Source organism: Chionomys nivalis, chromosome 4 (assembly GCF_950005125.1).
Source record: "Chionomys nivalis chromosome 4, mChiNiv1.1, whole genome shotgun sequence".
Lineage (NCBI taxonomy): Eukaryota > Metazoa > Chordata > Mammalia > Rodentia > Cricetidae > Chionomys > Chionomys nivalis.
The window spans coordinates 17,232,353-17,249,003 of record NC_080089.1 but is presented as its reverse complement, the minus strand read 5'-3'; the positions used below and the strand labels follow the sequence as shown (position 1 = coordinate 17,249,003).

At 38.7% G+C, this 16,651-nt stretch overlaps 1 pseudogene; it reads right to left on the bottom strand.

Annotated features, from left to right (window-relative positions):
- Positions 1-301: 301 nt before the first annotated feature.
- LOC130872650 (translationally-controlled tumor protein-like) lies at positions 302-817 on the bottom strand (annotated as a pseudogene).
- Between the last annotated feature and the right edge of the window lie 15,834 nt (positions 818-16,651).

Here is a 16,651-nt window from a genome sequence, read left to right as displayed (position 1 = left end):
TACCAATAATCAGAGGAAAACTCCTCCATAGAACCTAAGCACACAGTTTGTGAGGAAGTAGAGACAGAAAATTTGATTTTCTGTATGTTTTTCTTTTATATTTTTAAGTAAATTTAAATGTGCTTTATTTTTAGACAACCTACAAGACATGTTTTTCTTAAAAAAAGAATGTCTCCACTCCAAATAAATTGTTGTCAAAATAAAAGCCCAAAGTGGCTTCAGTCCCATTTATCCTAAGTCCTGGTGCTGTGTGAATGATAAGTAGCAGTCAATCGTGGTGACAGGTGATGGTTCCAACTTGTTAATGCATTTCCATCTCTTAGCCATCCTTAAAGAAATCATGAAAGGAGTCACACAATCTTCACGGCTGTCCAGGAGAGCAACTGTGCCATTTGAACTCTTGTTTTCACCAATGAAACCTGGGAGTTATTGAAAATTAGCAAGGATGTGCTTGATTTGCTCTGCTGCAGCCCCAGTCATAAAAGACTTTACTCCTTCTGGTTTCTGTTCTTTAGGTTTGCTTCTGATTGATTTCATGTAATCTAAGATGTACTTTTTGTAGGCTTCTTTTGTGAAGCTGGTTTCTTTTAAGTGGTGGTTCATGACAATATCAGCAAAGGTGACTACTGTAGTTTTAGTACCTTCACACTCTGGGCCTTCAGCAGAAGTATTTCCACCAACTGAACAAGTCATAGATGTTACCCTCTGTTCTACTGACCATCTTTTCCTCCACCTTCAGGCCCAACAAGTTTGTGATGTCCTGGATCTTGTAGATATAGGCAAACATCTTGTCATGGCTGATGAGGTAGAGGATCATGGTGGCACTAGCCTGAAGGCTCTGAGTGAATACAGTGTAGTCAGAGTGGCACTGGTGCAGGCAAAAAGGGCTGACTTGGGCCCTCCCCATCCTCATAGAGAGGGCATGTTCCTCTACATCATCACCAGCTTTCCTCTATAAGTTTTTATTGAGTCATGGAAATGTTCTTATTTATTAATACAAAACAGAAGTAAATAAGAATAAAATGACTACAGCAAAGAAGAGAATTACTGCATGCTTTACAAAACACTTCACCGCCTGAAAAAAACTAGCATTGTCCCACATCTCTAGACTAAGATAAGAAAAATTTACTGATCATAAAGAGGCTTGATGAGATGTTAAGTACTCTGTGAGATGAGTTGCTAGGGTTTCTTACAGGCAGCCACACTCTGATTATTGGATCTTTCTGGAAAGCATATATGAGCAACCAGTTCTGATAGATACATCAGGTCATCAAGGCTCTTGCCATTAAACATTCAAATCCTATAATTACCTTCTGTGTTGGTTTCATGCTCAGCCAGCAGCTGTGTGATAATAAAGTCCCCTTGTAACTTGCACAGGGAGAGCTCTGAGCAGCATGAGCTGGTACTGTTATCTATTCCCTGTGCAGTTCCACTCAGCTATGAAATGTAAGCCGGTCATTGTGATTGATTCATCAGCCTCCTGAGAACACAAATCTCCCAAGCCACCATCCCAGAGGGCAACCATTTCTACAACAGTGTTACTGACAAGCTTTTTAATTCAAGTACGGTTACCTCATTTCTGAGCATGAGGAATCCTTAAAAGAAAGCAGATAATAGTCCCAGCTTTGAGGAGAACCTACCTGAAGACACTGCTCCCTGTGTTTGTCTCTGTTACCCTCCCCAGACTCTTGGTTGTCCTGGCAGCTTTCACCACCTTCAAGATTATAGAAAGTTTACCGCAGAGTAGTACTCTAATGTATATATATTCCACAATTTCTTCATCCATTCTTCCATTGAAGGGCATCTAGGTTGCTTCCAGGTTCTGGCTATGACAAATAATGCTGCTATGAACATAGTTGGACAAATGCTTTTGTCATATGATAGGGCATCTCTTGGGTATATTCCCAAGAGTGGTATTGCTGGGTCCAGGGGTAGGTTGATCCCAATTTTTCTGAGAAACCGCCACACTGATTTCCAAAGTGGTTGCACAAGTTTGCAGTCCCACCAGCAATGGATGAGGGTACCCCTTTCTCCACAACCTCTCCAGCAAAGGCTATCCTTGGTGTTTTTGATTTTAGCCATTCTGACAGGTGTAAGATGATATCTCAAAGTTGTTTTGATTTGCATTTCTCTGATCGCTAAGGAGGTTGAGCATGACCTTAAGTATCTTTTGGCCATTTTAACTTCTTCTGTTGAGAATTCTCTGTTCAGTTCAGTGCCCCATTTTTTAATTGGGTTAATTATCCTTTTGAAGTCTAGTTTCTTGAGTTCTTTATATATTTTGGAGATCAGACCTTTGTCTGTTGCAGGGTTGGTGAAGATCTTCTCCCAGTCAGTAGGCTGCCTTTTTGTCTTAATGACAGTGTCCTTTGCTTTACAGAAGCTTCTCAGTTTCAGGAGGTCCCATTTATTCATTGTTGCCCTTAATGTCTGTGCTGCTGGGGTTATACATAGGAAGCGATCTCCAGTGCCCATATGTTGTAGGGTACTTCCCATTTTCTCTTCTATCAGGTTCAGTGTGTTCAGATTGATATTGAGGTCTTTGATCCATTTGGACTTGAGTTTTGTGCATGGTGATAGATATGGGTCTATTTTCATTCTTCTACAGGTTGACATCCAATTGTGCCAGCACCATTTGTTGAAGATGCTTTCTTTCTTCCATTGTATACTTTTAGCTCCTTTATCAAAAATCAGTTGTTCATAGGTTTGTGGGTTAAAATCCGGGTCTTCTATACGATTCCATTGGTCGACTTCTCTGTTTTTATGCCAGTACCACGCTGTTTTCATTACTGTAGCTCTGTAATAGAGTTTGAAGTCAGGGATGGTTTGCATGCAAATGGATGGAAATAGAAAATACGATCCTTAGTGAGGTAACCCAGACCCAAAAAGAAGAACATGGGATGTACTCACTCATAATTGGTTTCTAGCCATGGATAGGGGCCACTGAGTCTATAATTTGTGATCCTAAAGAAGTTAAACAAGAGGGTAAACCCAAGGAAAAACATATAGATATCCTCCCAGCTATGGGAAATAGACATGACTGATGGGCAAAAAATTGGAATCTTGGGGGTGGGGTGGGATGGGGATGAGGGGTGATGGGGAGAGAAAAGTGTGAAGGAGAGGATGAGGGGAAATGGGGGAATCGGGGTGATTGGGGATAAAGGAAGGTTGGATAGGGGAGCAGGGAAACTCATACCTTAGGTAAGGGAGCCACCTAAGGGGTGGCAAGAGACTTGAACTTGGAATGGCTACCAGATGCCCAGGGCAATGTCCCCAGTTAGTTCATTGGGGCACCTGAGGATAGGGAACCCGAAATGAACCTATCCTATAATCATACTGATGAATATCTTGCATATCGCCATAGAACCTTCATCTAGCGATGGATGGAGATAGAGCCAGAGACCCACACTGGAGCACCGGACTGAGCTCCCAAGGTTATAATGAGGAGCAGAAGGAGAGAGAACATGAACAAGGAAGTCAGGACCATGAGGGGTGCACCCAACCACTGGGACATTGGGGCCGATCTATTGGGAGCTCACCAAGGTCAGCTGGACTGCTACTGAAAAAACATGGGATAAAACCGGACTCTCGGAATGTGGCGGACAATGAGAGCTGACGAGAGGCCAAGAAGAATGGCACAGGAACTTTCAACTGGCGATAGATCGAGAGAGAGACAGAGACCCAAATTGGAGCAATGGTCTGAGCTCTTAAGGTCCAAATGAGGAGCAGAAGGAGGGAGAACATGACCAAGGAAATCAGGACCACGAGGCGTGCACCCACCCACTGTGACAGTGGAACTGATCTATTGGGAGCTCTTCAAGGCCAGCTGGACTGGGACTGAATAAGCATGGGTTGAAACTGGACTCTCTGAACATGGCGGACAATGAAGGCTGATGAGAAGCCAAGGACAATGGCACTAGGTTTCGATCCTAATACATGAACTGGCTTTGTGGGAGCTTAGCCTGTTTTGTTGCTCACCTTCCTGGGCCTGGATGGAAGTGGGAGGACCTTGGTCTTCCTGTAGGGCAGGGAATTTGGACTGCTCTTCAGTATCGAGAGGGAGGGGGAATGGACTGGGGGGAGGAGAAGAGGAGTGGGGATGGGGGAGGGGAGTGGGGGGAGGGGGCAATGTGTGGGAGGAGGGGTGGGAAATGGGAAACGGGGAGCAGTTGGAAATTTTAATTAAAAAAGAATAAAAAAAAATGATAAAAAAAAAAAAAAAAAAAAAAGATTATAGAAAGTTTAAACAGTGCTAGCGTTTCCTAGCCAATGGTGACTTTCCCTTTGTTCTTATGAACTTTCACAGAATTTTAAAAATGGATTTGCTTTAATTTTTGAGATTATACTATAATTAGATAATTCTCCATTTAACTCCCCCCCCAACCCTCCAATAAACCCCTTCTTGGTCTCTCCAACTCATGACCTGTTTTTTCATTAATTATCACATACCCTGAAAACTTCTACAGACTTTTATTGGCTAGGTTATACTTACAACACCTGGAGAGGATTATATTTAGCTGATGCAACCTAAGCTATTACAGCGATGTTCCTGTATTTGAAATCTTTAAAATACAGCTAAAACACTTTATCCCAGCTTATTGAATAAAATTTAACATTTCAGTACTAAGCAAATAAATTAATAAGATACATTTTATGGTTGCTTCTAACAACTCTGTGTCTTATGAAAAACAGATGAGTGAATAGTTTTCCTAATTATCACACTCACATATATCAAATAATGTTTCTGAAACATAATATAATGTTTAGGGTACAAATGGTGTTATTTTTCTTTGTGTTATGGGTTTCATAAAGATATTTTAATTCAAGTATGTGACGTTGTCACTTCTTCTATCATATATACATGTGTGTGTATGTTCTGACTATTAGATAAAAGTATTATTATTCAATCTGAGTCTATCTTACATTATGTAATATTATGCTTCATAGTTTTATCTATTTTACTAATAATGCAATTTCATTGTTTATGGCTGGCAAAAATTCCATTGTGTATATAGATCACATTTTCTTTATCCATTCATCTGTTGGCTGACATCTATGCTAATTCAATGCCCTGGCTATTGTGAATAGAGTAGAAATAAACAGAATGGCCCGAGTCTCTGTGGTATATCACTTTCTTCAACACACCCATGGTTTAGTAGCTCCAGAGAAACCTCAAGATATGAAACAGAAATTTTATTTTTCATGTTAATTGATTACTCTCTTGTAAATATGAGATGAGAGTTACTTCACTAGTATAGAAACCTACTTCACTGTAGATCTAACAAAAGAGTTGTGGGAAATGGGAAGATGTCTGACATGGGGAGAATAATGGAGAAGAAGAACACAGCACAGAGTGATAACGGAAGTGAGCAAGGACAGATGCTTAAGATTGACTCATCTAGACCTTCTCAGAACCTCAAAGATAGCTAAGTTCTCAACAAAGAAGGTAGCAAAAGTAAGATGTCTCCAGCAATGCAGTGAAGTGTGACCTCGGTGTCAATTGTTACCTAAGGAAGATCAGGACATTCACGATAGGCAACTGCTGGCCATTGCAGAGGTTAAGTTTAAAAAAGATCAGCTTTACACACAACTTTCTAGAATACCAAGGTGGTAGGAACTGTTGTTATGGGAAGTGTACCGGCATTATATTTTGAAGTGTGTATTGTTAGACTTATCCAAGCAATGTTTTATCCCATTGAAAGAAAATAGAAAAAAAAAAAAAAACAAAAGAAGGGAAAGAGTAAGGAAAGGTATAGGTAGGAAGGTGGGATGAAGAGAGAAAGGGAGGAGAGGGGGAAGAAAAAAATATTAGGAAGAGCCTCATGAGAACTGTGATAAAAGTAAGCCAGGACTGTATTTTTGTTTCTATCTGAAGTGACCCTAATTAAACTGATAGCCTCTGGTGGCGTGGTCTGTGATGCTAAGGACAGAAGAAGATACACCATGAGGACAAAATTCTCAGTGTGAATGTTAAAGATAGAGAAACTAGTGCAGAATTTTCGCCTCACTTTTATCTTCTGTGTGCATGTAGGTAGGAAAACCAGGAAAAATTTGTATTTTTACATTGCTTAGTTTTGTGTTATTTCTACTAAAACTAAAAAAATCCAGAACTGGAGGCTACAGTTATTTTGTATGAGAAGTAAACACATTCAATTTTCAGTATAAATGAACAAACAAAAAACAAAAAAACTCTGAAGAATATAAATTCTCCCTGATACCCTAAAGAAAATGCTGTCTATGCTCTCCTGGGAAGTAACTACTAGGTGTGATGATTAGGCAGTACAAGCCATCCTGGTGGATGGAAGAATCAGTATCTCTTTGAAGATGGGGTTAATTGAAACTCAAAGTAGCAATGACCCTTCCCTACATCTTATTCCAGCCTTAGGTCTCAACCTGAGATCCTTTAGCATTTCTCTCTATGTGTAGGAAACAGGGCACTCTGCCACTGTACGGTGCTTTCTGGTTTACTTAGAAAGGAATCCAACAGATTAGACATGGTTGTTTGCTCTGAAGTTAAGTCAAGAATCCTTGTCAGTGCCAGGGGATCTAGCAAACACTTGCTGAAGACCTTTACCAACTAAATCTTCCTTCTGTAAAATTATTTTGTAAACATTTCAGAAATATTTGTGCAGATTTGAGTTTGAGGCCAGCCTGGTCTACAGAATGAGTTCCAATAAAGAAATACTGTCTCTAAAAGAAGAAGGAGGAGAAAGAGAAGGAGAAGATTTTAAATTGAAAATAAAGAAAACAGCCAGGGTGGTGGTAGGGTACGCCTTTAATCTGAGCACTCGCGAGGCACAGCCAGGTGGATCTACATGAGTTTGAGGTCAGCCTGGTCTACAAGAGCTAGTTACAGGAAAGGCTCCAAAGCTGCAGAGAAACCCTGTCTCGAAAATCCAAGAAAAGAAAAAGAAAGAAAACAAACCAAAAAATTGACAAAATATGAAAGATACAAGTGCAGAAATCTGGAATGGAAGTGAATGAGAAAAGAAACTTAAGCTTCAACTCAAAAGCTTCCCTTTGAAACTGAAATAACAATTTAAGTAATTTCTAAAATATCTCTTTTACTGAAATCTTTTTTCTAGACTATTTATCTGATATGACTAATGAAACACAACACTGTAAAATTTCAGGATATGAGTATAACACTAACAAAGTTTTGAATCAACTCTTCAAAATCCTATATTCTACTAGTAATTACAATGTCACAGATCCTCTCAAAGAGAGAAATTTGAGTATAATCGAACATTGTCATCTTAATATGCGTTGATGACAGAGTAGTTCAAACCCAAATGTAATGAATCTGGTAAGGTTCTGCCACCACTCACACATACTGTGTGGCATGAGTTCACTGCACACTAAGTTTTGAGTACAAACAGGTTCACTTTCCCTAATCATACCAAACAACACCATGGAACACTGTCACAAACACCTTGAATCAGCTTTGTGACTACTGCCCCGTGAATTGAAGTACTTTTACTGTACAAACAATTTCTGCTATTAGAGAAAAATACGGTTTATTTGTGGAAAGTAATGACCATTATAGTTTCTTACCATAATTTTTCCATATATAAACATCTAATTAGCAAATGTTTGAATTGAATTGTGTTATGATGCATATCAAACTACAAAGTGGCAGTGAGAAAGAGAGAGAGAAAGGGAGAAAGAGATGACTATTATTTATTTAAAGTAGTATTAAAGGAAAAACTCCATCTTCCATTATAATGATATAAAAGATATTAAATACTAAAATAATATAGCAAACTAGAGAGTGAGAGATGACAGAAGGGGACAGAGAAAGAGTAAACTATTTTTTGTTCAAAGTATAAATAAACAAAAGAAAAATTCTTGTATTATAATTATATATGTCCTTTTATGAAAAAGTTTTCTATTTATGAGAAAATTATATTAATAAAGGGTTGATGTCAGGATAATTATTATTTTTTTTTGAGACAGGGTTTCACTGTAGTTTTAGAGCCTATCCTGGAACTAGCTCTTGTAGACCAGGCTGGCCTCGAATTCACAGAGATCCGCCTGCCTCTGCCTCCTGAGTGCTGGGATTAATGGTGTGTACCACCACCATCCAACTAATTATGTTAACTTAAATAAAATATATGAATAAGAAGGCAAATGAATCATGAGGATCATATATCTCAATAAACATTACTCATTTATAACAAATTAAATACTGAAATTTTAAAGCTTGCAATATAAATATGTTGGCGGGTTTTGAGTGGAGAAAATGTTTGGACTTTAGGAAATGTACAAAAGTTAAACATGAATATTATAATGACCTCTAGTTAGATGTTAAGTACAGCCACTATATCTTTCCCAGAACGGTTTAAAAAGAGCAAACTAGGTAAGTCTCATCAAGGTAGCCAGGAGAGAAAATTGCTTGGACAGTTGAAAAGGGGTTGGGTTAGAAAGAGAGGAAAATGAATGTCTTTATTCCTTTCATTGTTATTTGAATTTTAAAGCACTTTGCAGATTTGCTTTGTGTTTTCAATAGTATATATGAACATGTACCAATAAAAGGCTTATTTTTATATTTTCTTTTTATTCAATTGCTTTTATTGAGCTATATATTTTTCTCTGCTCCCCCTTTCTCTCCCCTTCCCTTCTACCCTCTTCCATGGTCCCCATACTCCCAATTTACTCAGGAGTTCTTGTCTTTTTTTACTTCCCATGTAGATTAGATTCATGTATGTCTCTTTTAGGGTCCTCTTTGTTGTCTAGTTCCTCTAGGATTGTGAATTGTAGGCTATTATTTTTTTGTTTTATGTCTAAAAGCCACTTGTGAGTGAATACATATATTTGTCTTTCTGGGTCTGGGTTACCTCACTCAATATAATGTTTTCTAGATCCAGTTATTTGCTTACAAATTTCAATATGTCATAATTTTGTTCTGCTGTGAGGTACTTCATTGTGTAAATGTATCACATTTTCCTTATCCACTATTTGGTTGAGGGCCATTTAGACTGTTTCCATATTTGAGCAATGACAAATAATGCTGCTATGACTATAATTGAGTACATGAAGATACTGAAAAAGCCTTTGACAAAATGTAACATCTCTTCATGATAAAGTTATTGGAGAAAGCAGGGCTGTAAGGAACATATCATATATACTAAAGGCATTATAAACATAATAAAGGGAATACATGGAAAGCCAACAGTCAACCTCAAACCAAATGGAGAAAAACTCAAAGCAATACCACTGAAATCAGGAACAAGACAAGATTGTCCACTCTTTCCATATCTATTCAATCTAGTACTTGAGGTTCTAGCTAGAGCAATAAGACAACAAAAGGAGATCAAAGGGGATACAAACTGGAAAAAAAGTCAAACTCTCACTATTTGTTGATGATATTATAGTTTACATAAGTAACCCCAAAAATTCTATCAAGAAACTTTTACAGCTCAAAGGACTTTTAGGAATGTAGCAGGATACAAGATTAACTCAAAAAAATCAGTAGCCCTCCTTTACACAGAAGATAAATAGATGAGAAAGAAAGCAAAGGAACATTACTCTTCACAATAGCCCCAAATAACATAAAATATCTTGGAGTAACTCTAACCAAAAAAGGGGAAGAACTGTATGACAAGAACTTCAAATCTTTGAAGAAAGAAATTGAAGAAGACACCAGCAAATGGAAAGATCTCCCAGGATCCTGGTTAGGTAGAATTAACATAGTAGAAATGGCAATCTTACCAAAAGCAATCTACGGATTCAATGCAATGCCCATCAAAATTCCAGCAAAATTCTTCACAGACCTCTAAATAACAACACTCAACTTCATACAGAAGGCAAAAACCCAGGATAGCCAAAACAATCCTGTACAATAAAAGAACTTCTGGAGGCATCACAATACCTGACTTCAAACTACTACAGAGCTACAGTACTGAAAACAGCCTAGTATTGGCATAAAAACAGATAGGAGGACCAAATGGAAGTGAATTGAAGACCTTGATATCAATTCACACACCTATAAACACCTGATTTTTGACAAAGAAACAAAAAACATAAAATAGAAAAAAAAGCATATTCAACAAATGGTGCTGGCATAGCTAAATATCAATATGTAGAAGAATGAAAATAGATCCATATTTACTGCCATGCACAAAACTCAAGTCCAAATGGATCAAAGACCTCAACATAAAGCCAGTCACACTGAACCGCATAAAAGAAAAAGTAGGGCTCAGTGGTTAAGAGCATTGCCTGCTCTTCCAAAGGTCCTGAGTTCAATTCCCGGCAACCACATGGTGGCTCACAACCATCTGTAATGATGTCTGGCGCCCTCTTCTGGCCTGTAGACATACACAGACAGAATATTGTATACATAATAAATAAATAAATATTTTTTAAAAAAAAAGAAAAAGTAGGATGTACACTTGAACACATTGGCACAGGAGACCACTTCCTAAATATAACCCCTGTAGCACAGACACTGAGAGAAACAATTAATAAATGGGACCTCCTGGAACCATAAAGCTTCTGTAAAGCAAAAGACATGGTCAACATGACAAAATGACATCCAACAGAATGGGAAAAAATTTTCACCAGCCCTACATCAGACAGAGGTCTGATTTCCAAAATATACAAAGAACATAAGAAATTGGTTATCAAAAGAACAAACAATCCCATAAAAATGTGGTTCAGATCTAAACAGAGGAATCTAAAATGGCTGAAAGTCACTTAAGGAAATGCTCAACATCCTTAGCCATCAGTGAAACGCAAATCAAACAACTCTGAGATTCCATCTTACACCTGTAATAATGGCCAAGATCAAAAACATTGATGACAACTTATGCTGGAGTGAATACGGGGTAAAGGGAACACTTCTGTATTGCTGGTGCAAGTGCAAACTGTTATAGCCAGTTTGGATTTCATTATGACAATTTCTCAAACATTTAGGAAACAACCTTTCTCAAGACGCAACAATACCATTTTGGGGTATATACCCAAAGGATGCTCAATTATTTTTGTATTTTGTATTGGCTTCTGCTATACCATCAACACTGGACCCTCACTAAAACTCCTCTTAGATATCCTATTTTTTCCCTGTTTCACAGCAATACTGCAACTACGGTTGCCCAGGACTGGTACCTTCACATGTTCCAGCAGGTCATTGATGGGGTAGATGTTGCTGGGGACCAGCTCAAATCCATGGATGAAGGCATGGGTGGCAGCTAAGTTGGTCAGCCCAGGCCTCCACCAGAATCCCACCTCAGGAGAGGGGCAGGACGAGCTTGACTGAAGTCAGCTTGCTCTTCCATAAAGAGTGGGGCCAGCTCTCTCAGGGTCAATGAAGGATGGGGGCTTGTTTGTCAAGGCCCTTGAACATCAACATGTCTTTATTAGGCAGAAGCTCAGACCATAGACGTCTGAATGGCCTTTGGTGTTAGCATAGTCCACAGACATCAACACAGACCCTGTCTGCTGTAGGGTCGGCATTCGGGCTCAGACATCACCATGGCCTCAGGTGACAGTGCAGGTCTCTCAGATAAGTATGTCCCTCTCTGCAGCATGGCTCTAGGACATCCATGTGACCTGTAGTGGTAACACAGACCACAAACATCAGCACAGAGCCTGACTGCCAAAGGGCCCAAACATCACAGGGCCTCGAGTGCCAGCACAGGCCTATCCCTGCAGCCTGTTCCTCACCACCGCCACTGCGACTCCAATTCAGCCTCTTTCAACAGCACCTGGAGAACTCTACTTCGCTTTCTCTTCCACTTCTCTACCGCAGATTTGCTAGGGTAGTGGCACGGGTGGGCCTCATTCATTTATAGCTTATGTACATCTTGACTTGGCGCAATAAAATAGTAATTCCCTCAGCCCACCGAGATGTCACACCTTTGCAAGAGCTGTTGCCCATTTGAGAATAGATTACAAGTATTCTTTGATTTGTGTGTTACTGAACTCTCCCAAGCTTCACTGGAAGCAAGCAGAGACCAGGCTCCCCATTTCCCACTGCACATGATATTTGGAAGGAGATGCACAGTTTTTCCAAGCAACCTTAAACTTTCAGTAGTTTGTTTGTAAATACCCCTTAGCACCAAACACTACAAATTGAAATGTTTACTTGTTTCAAGTATTTTTCCACTATTACAAAGGCAATGGCTCATTTCAAACTTTCAAGTAATTTGCATTTGGAAAGTTTGTTTCTGAGTGTCACCATAGTTCTCAGTATAATTTAGACTTTTAAGTCAATTTGGTATTGATTCAACCAGAACGGTCAATTATTTCCTGCAGAACTTCTTTACTTCTCAGATTATTGACCTGGTCAAGTCAATTTGTAATTAGACAACTTTTAAAGTACTTTCTCTCCATGGCAATAATGTAGCCTTCAAACTATGTGCATGCAAACTTGGAGATTATGCAGGGATGGGACTGTGCTTAAATGGAAATTATTTTTATTTTTATTAAGATGCTTCTTGTGTTTGCAAAGCAGCTAAAATAATTGAGAAGCTGGAACTGAATCATGTCTGTACTAGGTAATGATGGTGTAAAATGCCATTTCTGAAGTTGAAACAAGTAAATATCACCAATTTCACATAATTCAGTCTTATAGTTTAATTTCCTCTTCATACGCTAGAATAGAAGAGTATTTACAAGGAGGAGGACTGCTTAATGTCTGCGTGGAGATCTTAAGTATTCTGTACAAACTTAGACTCTATACAAGGAAGCAACAGGAAAGCTACACAATTTATTTCAGCTTGATAGCAGCACTGCAGAACCTGCCTCCCTGAATACACACAGCAGACCCAGCCTCTCCATTTCAGGAGGAGAAGAATATCTGAGATGGGTCATGGGAAGAGGTGGCGCACACCTTTAATCCCAGCACTTGGGAGGCAGAGGCAGGCGGATCTCTGGGAGTTAGAGGCCAACCTGGTCTACAAGAGCTAGTTCCGGGAGAGGCACCAAAGCTACAGAGAAACCCTGTCTCGAAAAACCAAAAAAAAAAAAAAAGAGAGAGATGACATTCTGATCTGGTCCTTTTGTGTCTTTGTGAGCCAGGCATTGCTGCTTACTAAGTCCTCTGATCTCCATAAGACTTTGCGTGTTTATTCCAAAGGTTTTCAACAGTACTTCATCAGTCTTCCCCAAGTATTTCTAGGGTTGACATGTCATAAAACTTCTTGCCCTTCCTTTTCTGTAATAATCAATTAATAAGAATCAGTCAATGCCTGTGTTCTTGACTCAAGAGGAAGCATGAAGATATGGAGATGACATCTATCTTTATATCTATCTATCCATCTATCTATCTATCTATCTATCTATCTATCTATCTGTCTATCATCTATCTATCTATCTATCTATCTATCTATCTATCTATCTATCTATCTATCTATCTATCTATTCTTTACCAGAGCTGACACACACTAAATAACCAGCATAATTTTGTTCACTGAACAAGCAAATCCAACTAATAGCTATAATCATCATTTTCCTCATTTGTAAAGGACATATAACTATGCCTATAATGCTCGTAGAATGCTAAAACACTGAAATACTATAATCTATAAATGTTATATAAATTATATAAATATTTTCTCACTTAAATCTGTCTATGATCAAGATTTAATAGACTTGAGCGAGACACAGGATATCTACAATATCCCTAAATTATAACTGAATAGAAACAATACTTTGTATGCTTTGAGATTTGAACTTTGACTATGTTCTTTCTTGCGCTATGTGACATGATTCTCCTGTGATTCTGGAAGCAGCATCAACTCCAAGTTGGCTATATGATGACTACAGTAGATAACAGGTGTTCTACATCACAACATATGACTATGCTGTGACTTGCAAGGCGACACAAATATTAAACAATGGTGGTTTCATCACACAAGTGGATTTTTAGGATGTAACTCCACGGTACATAGAAGACCATCTACTTTTCTCTTTCTCCTTGTGGAATTGTGTCCAAAACCCAAGGAAGATGAGTAATAAATAAATGTTTTCTCATATCTATCTATGATCAAGAATTATTACAGCTGAAGACTTTTAAATAACCAAAGACTTTTTCCTACCCAAGGAATAAATATTTATATACAACTTTATTTATTAGATGATGCTTCTTTCCGTGACCTCTCCATGTACTCTTTCTCTTAAGACACCACCTGTACCATTTCACAAGAGAATTCCATTTAACCTTTGTCGTCTTCCTAGGAACAATTCCATATTATAAATTCCCAATATAGAATTAAGCAGAAACTAGAAGGTATTCTCTGTATTTTAATAGGAAATGTTTAATGTGGTGAATTAGAAGTTCACAAGAACATTAAAGTTCTGAGGAAGAAAATCACAAGCATCCCTATGGATCTACACCACCAGTGATTTAAGGGATCTTGGCAGAGAACTACTGGAAAACCCAAACAGCTATTCATAAATGTATGTGTAGCTTTGGTCCAGGGAGTAATGATTCTCTTTGTAATATACCTTCACATACCAGGGCGACAAAAATAAAATGCTTGCAAGAGAATCAGTTGTTATAGAAAAGGAGTCCTTGCCACTGTTGCATCTTGTTTCATTGATCCTTCTACTCGGGATTTGAGAGAAACTGGTTCATATGAAAGCAGCCAATTCAGAGTCCAGCAGTATATTTTACCATAGATCCTGCAGAGCATCGACACCACCTGTTTGTGACCACATCAGCAAAATTTGCTTCGAAGAAGAAAAGTGCAGATAAGACTTTTAATCATGAATAATTTAGTCTAATAAATCTGCACCCGTTAGGTTATTTTGTTGTTTATTGCTCTGTAAACACACACACACACACACACACACAACTTAATTAGCAGATGACAACAGGTATAAAAACCTAGGAGGAGTAATATGAACTAAGTAAGAAGGAAAATAGTCATCACCAGCCCTAGTTAGAGAGCAGAGGAGACAACAGGGTATCAGACAGAACCCAATAGGCTCCATCTATGAAGAATCTTGGTTCCATAGGGAGCTCTAGTTAAAGAATAAGAAAATTAGGGAGGTGTCATTCATCCTTTTATTCATTGTGTTTCATTTCTCTAGTTTCTCATTCCATCCTCAGGCACCGAATAAAGAAGGAGCCCTTTATTGCAACCACATGTTGATGCCAGAGAGCAACTCTGAATTTATTACAAGCCATGGCTTAAGGGCAAAAAATTTCAGATGCCAGCACCAACCCCCAAGGTCATTTAGTCACCAGTACGAGCTGTAATGGATTATTGATCCCTTAGACTCTGAAGGCTCTTGGAGATCTATCATGGGTTAATCGAGGATGGTGTGCACATGCTTATTTATCTACTGTCTCCTGAGTTGTCAAGGGTGATTCTTCCTGCTGCAGCTAGCTGGGTTGTGCTGGCATCTATGGAGAAGGAACAGTAGTCCTTTTAGGAGACATGCTTTAAATAACAATGAAATAGTAGGTCAGAGAACATACAGCTCCAGTAGCCAAATAATAAAACCCTTCTGAAAGCTTTCATTTGAATCTTTCAAATGCTGCCATCATTTCTGCACTTGTTATCATTAAACGTCCAGAATTTCACTTTAAGTTCCTTTTAAAGCTATAGTACCTTCATGAATTAACTCAACCATCCACAATGGTTTCTGGTCTCTGTGTTGTATTTTTCTAAGGGGGCACAGAAGCACCAAGCACCTTTCCACCAGTGTTGTAAAATCAAATTCCCTCAGCTGAGATTCTGTTTCATTTCCCAATGGTAAATTCTGACTTAAGTATGAAAACCTGAAAAATGATTGGCTTAATGGAAATCCTTGCATAACTGCTGTTGTAATGCCTCAAACATACAAGCAGGCATCACCAGTGATCTTGTTCTGTGTACACCAAAAGGATACCATGGTAAAAAATAATGGCATGCCACAGTGAGCACCTTTCTGCTCACAACGTCTAGGTGACAAATTTGACCTTAATCAGTTCAATCACTACCACAGCACAAGCGAGTCCCAGAAAACACAGGTTTCTCTTTCTCTAAGAAATGCCTTTCTTCAATCCCTATAAAGTCTTGAACATTAAAAAAGTATGTATTTCACCTCATGGAGGTTAAGATAGTAAAAATATGTATAGCCTGTCTGGTGTTCCAGCTACTGTAAACAGTCTGCAGCATCAGTGTTTGGGATAGAAATCAGTAAGAGTAAACTTGAGGTGCCCATGAGACCGGCTCAGCCACATGTCCCCGACCCAACGATGCCTTTGTGCTTCTCGAGGTTCATCTAAATTCTTCTCACCACTCAGAACCCAGTATCAGATCGATCGTACCAAGAAGCTTTTCCTGTTTTTCCCTCCCCACTTCCTCTTCACACAAAGGGACCTGCAGCTTAGTAGCCTATAGTGTGCATTTCGGTGTTTTGCATTTTTCAAGGGAGTTATATTTGCCTTCCAGGTTATCTCAATTAGAAGGGAGATAATATTTTAAGGCTCATACTGTGTTAAATTTTTTATCAGCTTTATAATACCATGAAAAGAGGGCCAGTGAATGAATGGAGCTCATGGACATGTCACTGATAGGAAGCAGGAGACACTTTTGACACCCTGGTGGATGCAGGGACACTATCTGCCTTGATAAAAGCCTGTGTTTTAGCTTGTAGACTAAAATGGGCCATAATTTTCATTTCCCAAGCATTGTTTTAATTATGTAAATATGCAGGA